This window comes from Heterocephalus glaber, unplaced genomic scaffold (genome assembly GCF_053883595.1).
Source record: "Heterocephalus glaber isolate CG9 unplaced genomic scaffold, H.glaber_assembly_v1.0 deba00000331, whole genome shotgun sequence".
NCBI lineage: Eukaryota > Metazoa > Chordata > Mammalia > Rodentia > Bathyergidae > Heterocephalus > Heterocephalus glaber.
The window spans coordinates 64,305,503-64,319,532 of record NW_028258142.1 but is presented as its reverse complement, the minus strand read 5'-3'; the positions used below and the strand labels follow the sequence as shown (position 1 = coordinate 64,319,532).

Genomic DNA, 14,030 nt, shown 5'->3' with positions numbered 1-14,030 from the left:
CCGGGGAAACGCATCTCCCCACACAGAGCTGCAAGAACGTGCTCTCGGGGTTCTGCAATGAGTCTCAACCTAACAAATTTGATAGTGGAGGAAAGCCCCAGGGACAGCACAAAGGAAGGAGGGTCAGTGAAACAGCTCTTGGGTGTTTCACAATGCCTCTTTTTCCTAATATTTTAATGTCAAGTATTCAAAAATATATTTAAATGACTGAAGCAATAATAAGCATCTTTTTTGCTCAACAAGATTATTTTTAAGATACATGGTCACAGTGCTGGGGAAGTAGGACTGGTGGAAAACAGACTCCTTTAACATCTGTACCATGCATTACAGTTACATTGCTCCTCATAAATATCTCGTCAATTTAAGTTCCCCGGCTCACCCAGACTTCAGGATTAGATTCAACCAAAGCCAACCAAATCTTTGTCCAAAGCTTTCTGCTGGCCCCTGACATTCCCCTTGGCATTAATTCTCCCTGAAGAGTCCTGGGTCGGGCCAGGCTGAGTCAGGTTCACAGAAGTGGACCCCCTTGGCCACAGTCTTAGCCCGAGTCAGAGGAAGAAACCAGGACACCAATCCCCCCACCAGGCCTGATGCAAGGCCACCACTTTGCTGCCTGGCTCTGCAGCTGACCTCCAGGAGCCCACTGCTGGCTCCATCACCCACTGGCCAAGCAGACCCGCTGTGAAAATCACCGAGCATTCCACACCGAGTCCTCGCCTCAGCACAGGGGCCGTGGGGCACCAGGACAGGCCAGGGGAGCCCGGTCCTTGGCCCACTAACAGCCCGAAGACTCACCTCAAGAGCTGCTGTGCCCTCCCTGTGAAAAATCCCTGGCAGCAATCAGATCATCAAAATTCATGGACTTGAAATTATCTTATAAAACTGGTGTGATTAACTGACTGATAAGCATAAGGTCCGCTACTATTACCTGGGTGTCCCAGGCCGAATAATGTTCACCCAGACACATCAAGTCCTAGTCCCTGGAACTTGTCTTATTTAGGAAAAGGATCCATTCAGATATAACTGAAGATTTTGAGATAGAGAGAATCACTGATTATACAGGAAGGCCCTAATCCAATAACAAAGATCCTTAAAAGAAACACACAGGGCCAGGCATGGTGCAGGTGCCCGTAATCCTGGCACTCTGAGAGGCTGAGGCAGAAGGATAGCAAGTCTGTGCCCAACCTTGGCAGTTAGTAAGACAGGAGAAAGAGAGAAAGAGAAAGAGAGAGAGAGAGAATAAATTGATAGATAATAGACAGATAAAGGGGGTGTGCTGGGAATGTAGCTCGGGGTGAAGACTCCACGTTTACTCTTCTGTACTGCAAAAAGGGAGGGACAGAGGGAAGAAGGGAGGGAGACACTCAAAGAAGGTGGCAATGGAAAGACCCAGGCAGGGGCTGGAGTGCTGCACTGCACGCCAAGGCCCCACGCAAGGCTGGCAGCCCAGGAAACTGGGAGGCGGCACCGCCAGGGCCTTGACCCCAGACTCCTGGCCTTCATGAAGACTGCGCAAGACTAAACTTCTGTTGTTCGACGCCAGCAGTCTGTGGTCACTTGTTACCGAAGGCCCCAGGGAAACGACTACTCCAGGGGAAATTAGAGATTTGTAGAGCAAGAAGTAAAGGGAGAAGAGAAACTTCCACACCTGGCTCTGCACTCCTGCAGGAACTGCTAAGGGGAGGAAAGCCCGCCTGGCCCCTGGACTTAAGATCCATGACATTGTGTCTAAACTGCACAGCCGGGAGAAGCCGTCATTCAGACATTACAGCCCGCCTTCTGCCTCTGACAGGTGGAGGCCTGTCCCCGGGGTGAGTTCCTTTTGCTCTGGGAAGACGCCCGTGCAGCCCCAGTGAGTGAGTCCTACCCAGGACAGGGCTGGGACGGTCACACGGGCCCTCATAGGCGCAACTGCCGTCTTCTCCAAATGTGCACTGGGCCCCAAGCATCCCGGGGGATGAGCTTGTTCTGAACAAGCAGAGCCCTGCAGGTGGACAGGCGATGTCCTCTGGACCCCTGCAGCTCCTGGAGGCCCAACAGCGCCCAGGGCAGCGCAGTGGTGCTGGAGACACAGCACAGCCTGGGGGAACACACTGCATCTGGGGTGAAGGCCACCGAGTTCCCGATGCCACCCTGACCAGCAGCCCACTGCTTCGTCCTGCAGCTAGGAGAGCAGGCAGGAGAAGGGAGTGCAAGGGGTGGTGGCCAGGAGGACATGGACTCTGACTTGCTACGGTCAGTGTGATGTATTTCAGTCACAGACCACCGAGATGCATGTGCAGTGAGGTCAGTTCCCCTCAGTCACATGCGCAAGGCAACTTGGGAAGCAGGAGGCCAACCTGCCCTGTAGGTTTCTGGGAGCCCGGCAGAATGAGATGGAAACGCCACTGCTGAGGTCCTAACGATGACAGTGTAGCCTCCACACACGCTGATGGCACAGCGGCCACTGCTCCAGGGCCCGTGTGTTTGGTGCCTCTCCTGGTCCTGGCCACAGCCTGGGCCAGGCCCTGTTCCCCCACTTTGCACCATGAGGCATCCAGGGCTCCGAGAGACTACGTGACTCTCCCTGGTCAACAGCTAGAACAGCAGCCAGGCAGGTTTCAAGCCCAGGAGGTCGGGCCCCAGAGTCCCACTCTTACCCACTGCAATGCCTGTGAGGAGTACAGAGGAAGGCGGCTCGGGTGACGCACTCAGAACACTAAGCATCACAGGCGTCACGCCGCAGAAGGGTGTAGGAAGAGGAGGGGTCCCGGAGGGAAGAGGGCTCCACCCAGCGCCTCGCTGAGAGGTGAACGGTCAAGTTGCATGGGAACAGCAGAGGTACACTGGGGAGGCCCTGGCTCAGGAGGAGCCGTGGGCACAGAGCCAAAGGACAAGGCCTCTGCGCTCCCCCATGAGGGCTCCCACCACAAATCGCAGGTACCCTGGGCCTCCTGCCGCCCATGGAGTCCACAGCCTGGTGTGTGTCGCTGTACTTCTGCAAGCACCTGGGGTTCCCACAGGTAGAGGCTCTGCCGGACAAGGGGGGTGGCTCAGACTGGTCCAGGGGTCGAGCTGGGGAGCAATGTTCCGGGAGAGGAGTCGGGGGTTGCAGCATGGTCCGGCAGGAAGATAGAAGCATCTCGATTAGACAATTCTCATGCAGGGCCAGGGATTAAACTTGCACTTTCATGGGCAACTGGAAGGCTCACCTGAGACTACTCAGACTAGTGCTAATCCTAGTACCATCCACGTTCCAGCTCTGGCAGCTTAGCTGTGCACTGCTAACTCAACCAGTCCAGGGGTTCTGAGCCTTTTTTTTTTTTTTTCAATTTTAAGCTTGAAAACTGCTCCGTGGCAATTTAGAAATATTTCAGCCCTATCTCAAAACATAAAGCACAATAAGACATCTTCTTTTCTAATCAAGACTTCAAAGGTCCTTTGGTTTTTTAGCAGCTCTTAACATAACTTGCTTTTACAAAACCTTAGCAGCATCTAGAGAATCACTAAAGAATCATCTCTGATCTGGCTGAATCCCACAAATCCTAAGGACTAAAGCAATACACACCACAGAAGCCACGGAGTGTATGGAAATGGCAAAAATCTGAATGAGACAGAGTATCTGTATTTGGCCTGAAGCCTGATATTAGTGCTTTAACATTTCTCGAGTTCCAGCCACTCGAGCGTATCCTTTAGGAATGAGACTTTATCGCTAAGTGAGTATAAATCATCTTAAATTGGCTACTGTACCAAGGGACACACATTTGCTTGCTTACTCTAAGTGGCTTTAAAAAAATAGAAACTGAATTCTCAGGCCACAAGCCAGTTCAAAAAAAATTTAAAAACAAAGCTAAGACAACAGCAATGTTTAGCAGAAAAAGAATCTAACAGGAAGCAAAAGTTGAATAAGCAGAAGCACTTCTCCCAAGGAAAGTGCTGACACCAACAGTACCATTAATGCAACAAACCGGCACTCTGGTTGGGAACCCTGTCATAACAGGACATCAGGTTAGCATTGCTTTCAAGAGAATGTCACTTTGTTTCTGGAACATTCTCTCCAATCACCTAACTTCTGTCTTCTCCCCCATCCCAAGAACCCGAGCTCTGAGCTGAGCCTGCAGTAGATGATCAATAAACACATCGGTCTGATGGGTGGTGTCAGTGCAAGCCAAACATGCTTATCTTCACTTCAGAGCTACACTGTGTTCATTCCTGTGTAAGTATCGAAACTTCAAGTACAGTCACAGGCACTTAACTCAGATTTCAGTTATATAAACACAGGATCAGAATCTGGAGCCATGCTGTTTACTGAAAGACAACTACTGTTGCAATAAACATTTGAGTTTTCCAAATCCAAGATTTTCCAGATAATTCTGAGCTCTAAAACAAGAAATACCAAGCAATGTTTACTTGGATTAAGATAAAAACCATTTCCTTTTGTTGTACTTGTAAGTAGAATTTTTTTGGTAAAAAGCGGATCTTTGTTTTATTCAAGAATCTGGTCTAAAATTACACCAAAAACTTCTAATTTCAAAGGACTCTTTCTACTGGATATGGTGGTGCACACCTGTAACCCTATATATTTGGCAAGGCCTGAGGCAGGAGGATTGCAAGTCCAAGGTCAGCCTGGGCAACTTAGCTAGACTCTGCCTCAAAATAAAATAATTTTTAAAAGGACCAGGAGTTGTAGGTCAGTGGTACAGTACTCCCCAGTTCGGTTCCCACAAATGGAGGAAAAAGAACTCTCTATTCAAGCCATTTTTCAAAATGTGGAATATTGTTTTTTTTTTCCAGATGCAATGCATTTTGAAAATGCACTGTTACAGGCCTGGAACACGGCACTGTTCACGAATGCTATAACGGGAGTTATTTACATTGCTATGACACACGATCTTGACCTGCCTCTATGTGGACAATGTTAAAGGAAGAGTCTTTCCACCTGAGTTACATTCTCATACTCTTCACAAATTCACATGCTGTTTTAAATAGCGTGCTTTCCAAAGTCTTGTGGAAAGTCCAATGCTGATGTACATTTACCCAGCACTTCACACATAACCTTAGGACAGGACAGCCATGGATGCATGACCCACTGGCTTCTCCGCCCTTCCAGCCTGGCCACTTACTGTAGCTGAGTGGACAGAGGGAGGAAGGGGACAGACTTTAGTACCAAAAAATACTTAAAGAAACCAGCTAGGGGTCTAGTGCTGTTACTTAAGCTCGAGCCCCGGCACTGGGAAAAAGGAAGCTGCCCTCAGGTCAGAACAGTGTCTACACTTTCCTACCTGCTTCTCCCCATTAAAATCCAGATTCCCAGCTGCTCCATCAGTAACCGTCCAACTAGGGGACGAATCATTCCCATAACAACACTCAGACTCCACTTTCGGGAGAGAAGAGAGGGCTTCCACCCACCACAGATGACGACAGATGCAGGCCACCACCACCTTGACCACTGCCTCAGCGTGACTTCTGTTACAACATGCTGGGAGCTCACAGATCAGCGTTCCTAAGAAAGAGGGGAAGGCCCCTTGGGTCTGCATTCAAAGTGAAGGGGAACATTTCACGGGCAGATAATAGCAATGTGTCTTCTCTCGCAATAAATCCGTTTAAACGTTCACTGTACCTTCTGATCACACCTCCTACAGCCCCTACGGCCCCTGACGAGGTCCCTGTCTCTACAATACGGGATTTTTTTTTAAATAGGGGATTGCTTTTTTAAACAAAACAATGTTTTGAGACAGAACAAAACAGAAACCACAGAGCTATATGAATGTTGTTTTATTCTCATCTTGATTAGTGAAACTGCAACCAGCTTTCATACAGAAACTGCACACATTAAACTATTCCCCGATGAACAGAAGAGCAGAGCAAAGACCCCAAATGAGGCCTCAAGGAGATGACGCAGTCCCCAGAGATCTCCACTGGAGAGCAACGGTGAGCACAACACAATAGAGAGTACCGTTCCTCCCCAAGTCTGGGTGCTGCCACCTGAGGTGTCACTGTGGGACAATGCAAGGTGACACGGCCTCAGGACACAACGACGTGACACCATGTTCTCAAACACAAGTCATCTAATGAATGACCCCTCACGCCTGCACGTTGTGCCAGGACAGAACCACTGTGTGACAGACGTCCCCAACCCTCAAAGAGCCAATAAGAGGCCACAGTGTCCCCATGTCAATCTGCTTCTTACAGTGAACCCTTGACTTAAGAGCTCAATTTGTTCTTGAGGGCAGAGTGTAACTCAAGTTGGTTGTAAGTCAAGACTATTCTTCCCATCAGAAATAATGGAAATACCCATGATGCGTTCCAAAACTCCCAAAGCACCCTTACCTGACTTTTTCATATAAAAAGGGTTGCATAATGTGCACAATTTACTAAAAAGACCTAATTTCCCTAGTGTATTCACCAAAGAGTTATCAAATGTGCCTAGTTTACCAGAAAGAACAATTTCATATGTCCTCACCACTCAGGCTGACGTCTTTGACTGGCAGGGAGGGTGAAATGGAAGGTGGGCTATTGTGGCCCCTTCCATAGGAACATCAAGCTCTCTGGTGTCCTTCTCTCCTGGGGAGAGTCTGCAGCCCACTCGGACCTGCTTCTGGCTCACTAGATCTCAACCTTCTCAGAACTAAAAACTGGTCTAAGGTTGTCTGTTTCTGTCTTTTCTTTAACACTCTTCTGTAGTATGACATGACATAAGCAAGTGAATGCAGCAATTGGCTTTATCTCTATCTGGGTGGGTCTTCTCTACAAATGTTTGTAGCTCTGTCCATTATTTTCAGGATTTCCCTTATTTCAGAACTTTGCTGCACTGGTTGTTGATACTCCCGCTCCTCCTCAGAAAGCTCCTCAGCTGCCATTTTCTGTTGCTTAGCCAGAAGTTGCTAACGTTCCTCTGTGGACAGTTCCTCTGCGTGCTCCTCCACCAGCTCCTCAGCATCACCACTGTCAAGCTGCAAGCCATGGACTCTGCTATAGGGAGAGTGTCATCCACCACAGGGTCAGTGGAGGCTCAGGTTCCTCTACACAGCCTTCAGAGTCTCTCTCCTGCACAGAGGCAGATCTCAGTGTTCTTAGACACTGCCCCAGGATTTCTCAGTTAACCCCACAAAGGAAAGCCCAGCATGCAGATTGTAACTCAACACTTTGGTCCTAAGTTAAAACTAATATGCCAGTCGTAACTCAAGTTATTCCTATGTGAGGCTGGTTGTAACTTGAGGGTCCACTGCACTTAGAAGTGCATTCCACAGCCAATCCCTCCTTGGAGGCACATCAGGACCATCAGGGCGGTTGCTTCAATTCTCTGCCTCCCTGTGGTTGGTTTTCCTATCAGCATGGTGGCTCCTGGTCCACACTTGTTCCAGAAAGCCCCAAGCAAAACCCACCCCGTCATAGAACCTATGGGCAGCTCTGGGATCACAGTCCAGCCCTGTGCACACCCAGGAGATGGCCCAGCTCCTGCTCATATGCAGCCTGGCAGTCGCCACTGCATGGGCCCAGCATCATGGTGTTCCCAGGTCCTCTGCAGCTGGGAAGACGCTGCCCGGGTCCATGCCCCGCTGACCTGACTGCAGGGACACAGGGCAGAGACCCGGGCAAGGAGGGCAGAGACCTGGGCGAGGAGGACGATCAGTTAGGAAATAAGCTACTGTATACCCCACCGGGTGTGCCGAGATCTTCCCTAAACTAAACCAGCTACTGCTCACTGCCGCCTCCCTCGGAGCTGCTCTCACTGGACGGTTTCTTTTCTTCTCTTTAGAGAGGCAGTATGTGGTGTATACCGTAGCATGTAGTGCACGGCTGGCCTCGGACTCACTGTGTAGCCCAGGCTGGCTTCAAACTCACAGCAATCCGCCCACCTCAGCCTGCTGAGAGCCAGAATTCCAGGCATGCACCACCACACTCAGCTTCTCACTGAGCAGTTTCAAGTGATTCCTTCCATTTATAAGTTTTGAAAAAGAAAGCTACAGACACTGCTGCCACCCTGATCACAACACTGTCGCAGTCAGAAGAAACCATTCACTCTCACCTGGGTGGACACCTGGAGCAGCGACCAGAGACCAATCCAGGCTCACAGAAGGGTCCCTCCCCTTCCCTGCTAGCACAAGCACCGGGTGGCTGCGCCCACCGTTAAGGGTGCACACGCCTTCTCTTCCACTCTGACGCCAGGCGCGCTCTTATGTCCTCCTGACGCACTTCACTGAAGTGCACTGGAACTCGGGCCACTGTGCCCTCCACAACTTGAACTGGCTTCCCTTGCTCAGCTGAAAATATCTACTACTTCCCTAACATGCATGGGAACTAGCCTAGAGGACAGAGAGAGAGAGAAAGGACTTAACTGAATCCTCCAAGAACTCTCTGACCCCTTAGGAAAATGTGTTCAAATCCCTGAGAAGTCCTGGCCCCACCTCAGCTCTCCCACTCACTTCCTGCAAACCTTAGACCAGCTGCACAGACTTCCAGCACCCCGGTGGCCATCTCTGGGTACTGGGACACATGGCCACCCGCACCAAGAGGCCGAGTAGGAGGGGCAAGCAGGCATCTGAGCAAGACCCTGATGTCATTCATCCAGAGGGTCAAGGTTAAAGGCTTGCAAAGGAAAATTTCTGCAAGGCCATTTCTTCACACTGGGAAGCAGCGGGCAGAAAGTGGACGTAACTGATTGCTAATGCACTAAGGACTGACATGTGGCAGCCACCGAGAGACACACAGATGCAATGTGACATTAATGGAGAGATTTGCCTGTGGTCATGCACGTGGGGAGGCCGCAGCTCCCCCGCCTCTTGCCTTTAACTTGGGTATGAAATCAAACGTCAGCCAAGATTAATTAGAAGCCTGGAGTTTCATTCTTCTCTGCTGATAGGAAAAGTACATTTCCATAATGCAGGCAAGCAGGTCTCCAGGGCGCAGGTCCAGCGGACGCCCAGGGAAGGGCTGCTTCATTGTGGGTGCTGCCGGGGTGGCGCCTGTCAGGGCAATTACCTTCTGCTCAAGTGGCTTGCTTTTTAACATTTTATTATCTTAACAACAAAAACCCTGCAAGCAATAATTATTTATTATGTTAATTCTTTAGTTTTCTTCCTGAAATTTCTATCAGACCATTAAAAGCTCGCTGTGCCCTTGAAACAAACCATGAGTTTATTAATACTCAACCAATTAAGGGGGGAGCAGCAGAGGCAGAGAAGGCTCCACACCAGCAATTATTAACTAAGCTGTCCCTTCACACAAGCTCCTTGCCACGGATTTTACTCCAGGAAGCATCCTATGCATTTAACAGACTGAAAAACAATGGGAAATGTTTAAATCATTACAGGGAGACAGAAAACCTAAAAAGAACAGAAGGAACCTTCTGGAAAGGTCGAGAAATTGTTCAAATCCAGGTCCTGCTGGACACCATATTCCTTTTCCTCCTCTCACAAATCTGGAAAGAGCCTTCAGATGCTTTCTTCAACCCACTGGAAAGGCTCCAAAGCAAAGGGCTTTTTTATCTTGCCCCTTCCAACTCCCACTGGTATGCCCTGGAAGACAGCCTCAAAGGCCCGTGTCCAAGGCTCAGTCCTCAGTCGTGGCACCATGAGGTGGTGGTGGGCTTTTCAGAGCTGGGGCCAGTGGGCGGTCTTAGGTGTGAGATCTCTCTGACAGTGTGCCCTGCAAGGGCACTGTGAAATCCAGCACTCCTCTCTCTCAGGCAGACACATTCAGGGGAGAAGAAACCCCAGGCCTGCACAGCAAAGGACAGGACACGTGTGGGGACACCCTCGGACATCACCGTGCATCGGCTGACCCGGCGGATGGAAGGGCAAAGAACTGGCACTCCCGACACCTTGTCCTCTTTTTCCTCTCCACCCTGTTTTGACTCTTTGTATTGGTCCACTCTGTGCTGCCACAACACAATACCTGAGGCCGAGTGCTTCACACAGGAAGGTTTCTGTAGCTCACAGTTTTGAAGTTGGAAAGTCCAAAATCAGGTGGCCTCGTCTGTGTGGCATTGGCGGGGGAGCCCTGGCTGCCTCACAACACAGCAAAGTGAGAAGGGGAGGGTGGTGAGCATCGGGGACACAGGAGCCAGAGCAGAAGGCTGAGAGACCAGGGGCCGCACCTGCTCTTCGTTACCTGCCCTCGGGAGCTGACCAGGTCCCTGGAGGGCCACATCCATCTCTTGCACGGCCGTGCCCCAAAGACCCAGGCCCCTACACTGAGCTGCCCTGGGGACTAAGCTTCCGTCCAGCACATGACCCACTGGGGACGCATGCAACATGCAAACCACATCACTGCCAGCCTGCATCGCCTCAGCAACATGGATTCTAGAAACCATGATTCGCTAAAGATTCACGAAAGCCTTTATTTTTCTATTGCCCAGGCGGCTCTGAAAACGTCTGGGATCCCCCCGTTGAAACCAACAGTGACGGCCAGGAAACACTTCCAGGGAGGAAGAGCGGAGCTGCTAAGAAAGGAGGCGATCTGGCTGCTGCTGGGTTGGACTGGTTTCCATCCTTTCAGGTACTGCAGTATTTATCACTGAAAAATGCTCAAATATACAGTAAAAGGAACAAACAACTTTAAATGAAGCAAGCAGGCTACTAAACATTTTACTTGGAATTCCACTGCTGTTATGACAATGTGGAGTAACAAACCCTAAATCGAGGGAAGGAGCAGGTATGTACTGTACAAGGCATGGGATGGATATAGAAGCAATGGGACCCAGGGCAGGGCCCCCGAGGCTGGAATTAGCCTCCTGCCCCCTTCCTGCCTGCCTCCACTTCTCAGCACACAGCAGAGTCTGAGAGGTGGGGTCCAGCACCCTACTGCAGAAGAGAGCAGCTGTCAATGACAGTTCCAAGGAATCAGTATCTTCCAGACCATGATCCTTGGTGTTCAAAATAGACATGGCCCAATTATACTCTCTGAAACTTTTCTGCTCCTCCTTAAAGCACAGAATACCTCTAGCCTGGTGCCTAAACATAATCAAGAGAAACCAGAATTTTTTTTTAATATATATAGTACTTCTGAGATTTTGTTAATTCTTGCTTATTTCTTTTCCCCCAAATAAAAGTAAATCCCCACAGATCTAAATAAAAAGAGCAGGCTGGCTTGCATGTTCTCGCCTAAATGGGCACTTAAGACACAAGCACTGACACTGATGTGTGCCTTAGAACTTCTGAGCCCATGGCGGTGGGGTTTTGCTTTGTGGATGGGGAGCAGAGGTCTTAATTAGTGCCCGGGCTCGCTGTCCGCCTGGAGACCCTCTGGCCACTGGCACACTGCTCCCCTAAGCTCTCGGATCTAATCCTGCACAAGCGCTTAATAAGGCTGTAGAGATTTAATACAATTAGGAGTGTTGCTCACAAATTAACCAATCCATTAACACCCCGGCAAAGAAGCAATTCCAGAGGAAAACCAGCCAAAGGAGGGTGAGAACACAACCAGCTAAGGGCAAATTCTGCTGCAAAAAAAATCACACTGCAATGAGTTTTCACACCTCCATCTGTACGCTGCATCTTTTGTGTCTTATACATTTCAGAGAGGAGAAAAATGGACATAAATTCTGGCACCAGGAAATGTTCCTCTTGCATTGTGCAGTTTCTAAGCGTGGGGCATGATCATCCCTCTTTGCCAGTTCATACTCACAAAACCACCATAGCTCTGTACTGAGTAAAATACTCACAGATTCTGCCTTACATAATTACTATTTTAAATAACTTTCTCTCATCATAAGACAGATAGCTAAGCTACTGAAGGAAGACTGGTAAACACAGAAAAGTTGAAAGAAAACAAAAATACCAACACACACTATTAAAAATCACCACTGCTGGGCCGGGGATTTAGCTCAGTGGTTTCGCCACCTGCTGCGCAAGTGTAAGGACCCAAGTTCAAACCCTGGTACCAAAAAAAATCACCGTTAGTCTGCGATCTATACATTTTCATGTTTTTCAAGAACATGTTAACTAATTAAGCACAAGAGGCATTTTCCTATACACGTGATTTTTGTCACTAGGTTTGGCCCTAGATCACCGTATTGTGTTACCTCACATCCTTTCTCTTTGTCATCTTCTTAGTGACTGCATAGCAATCTACTATGTAAATATACCGTGATTTATTGAATCCAATGTCTACTGTTGGATATTTAGGTGTTTTTCCATCTCCAAATAATACCTTCATGCAGATGGCACCAGGGCACCCTTTGAGTGTATTCGCTCTTGTTTCCTCAGACACACTGGTCATATTTGGATAAGGTTCCACTCTGCTGAGCATCCCAATGGGCCATCTTCTCACCCTATTACAGGATCCATCACCTTGGAAACAGCCACTGCCCAATGGATGGGCCTCAGTGACCCAGGACATCACCCTCCTCCTCAGTCCACTAAAGCACATTACTTTACCCTCATGCACAATTATTCAGGTACTTACTAGAGGCCAGCCTTGTTTCCTGAAAGACAACTGAAGACAACACTGGACTTCCTGTGAGTAGAAAAGACCAGCATCCAAACCCGTGTTTTACTGCCTTCCCTAGCATGGTGACAAAGGCTGTACTACTGCTCTGTGGAACTCACAAGATGCTGAGCTCTCAACATCACCCATCAGGTGACCCACCACCCATGTCCCTGGTGAGACCCAGGAAGACCACACTGAACAAAGTGAGGTCCCTGAGTGACACCATGGCACGCAGGATGTTTTACACATCTCTACAGCTCTGTGTGCTGCTTGTTCTCTCGAAGCTCTGCTTTCTGGAACAAGGTGAGAATTCAGCTAGAAACTGTCGGCTGCCCAGAAGGTAAACTCACTGAGCTGCACGTCTCTCCAGCCCCATGCACAGTGCTCATAGTGTCCTGGCTCATACCTAGATGTCACCCAAGCCTCACAGGCTCATAGGTGGGGCTTTGGGAGGCACCGGGATTGCAGGTGTGCATACTGGGAGCAAGGGTGTGTGGCCCCAGATTAGCCCACTGATTGGCGTAGCACAGTTCTGAGTGTGGACAACGGAAGGCCCACCTTGGGTGTGAGCAGCACCATCCAATAGATTTGCAGCCTGAATGGAAAAAAGGGAAACAAAGAAGGAAGGCTCACTTCTGTTTCTGAGGGAGCTCCTGTCTTCACCTTCACCTTGGACATTGTCTCCTGGCTTCTGGCGCAGGCTCTTCAGCCTCCTGATGTGGACTCGCATGGGGCACTGTGGTGAGCTCATTTAACCTCTGACTGGATCCCTCAGATCTCCAGTAACCCTTTCGCTCTCTTCCACACGTGACTCTGCAGGTGGCCACTGAAAGTCTGCCTTGTAAATTCTAACATATACTTGTCTATCTTACATTAAGTCTGTTTCTCTAGTGAGCAGTGACTGATACCACCACTGCTGAGTGTCCATCTAATTGCATCGGTCCTCCCTGTCTGCAGGCTCTGCATTCATGGGCACAACCAATCTTGACTGAAAATATTCAGAAAAAAATGTTGCATCTATGCAAAATATACAGGCTTTTTATTCTCACCATTATCCCCTTCAAAATACAACACAGCAGCTATTTATGCAGCATTTACATTGTACTAGGTACCCTAAGTCACTGGAGGATATCATCCTTGGACCCTGGCACCTGTGGGAGTCCTGGAACTGAGCCTCCCAAGATACTGAGGGGTGAATGTACTGGTGATTCTACACTAAAGTCTCACAGCTAAATAATCTTAAGTCATAATTACTTGCTTTGATTCCAAAGGGGTAGCTGAGGCAGAAGGGCATGAAATATTTGCCAAAGTCACACAACTGAGTTACTGTGAAGCAGAGTTCACCATGGCTTCTCCCTCTTGAAGGTCACACTTTCCAACAGTAAAGTCTCCATCTAGACAAGTCAAGGCTACACGCTATGGACCCCAACTCTACCTGTACTCCACTGAAGGATGGAACTCTGCACTGAAGACAGAGTATCTCAGCCCACCACAGGTGCTATATAAATAACCCAACCACCTCCCTTCACCAGCCATGGCCAAAGGGTGCGTTTCACAGCGGAAAGCCACACAGAGAAGGTGACCAGCAAGCACTACACACGAAAAGCATGTGTAAGTGC

The 14,030-nt window shown here is 49.2% G+C and overlaps 1 protein-coding gene across 6 annotated transcripts in view; it reads right to left on the bottom strand.

Annotated features, from left to right (window-relative positions):
* The window catches only part of Ptprm (protein tyrosine phosphatase receptor type M), a 675,227-nt gene that overhangs the window by 642,393 nt on the left and 18,804 nt on the right, over nucleotides 1-14,030 (bottom strand). The window lies entirely within an intron of this gene.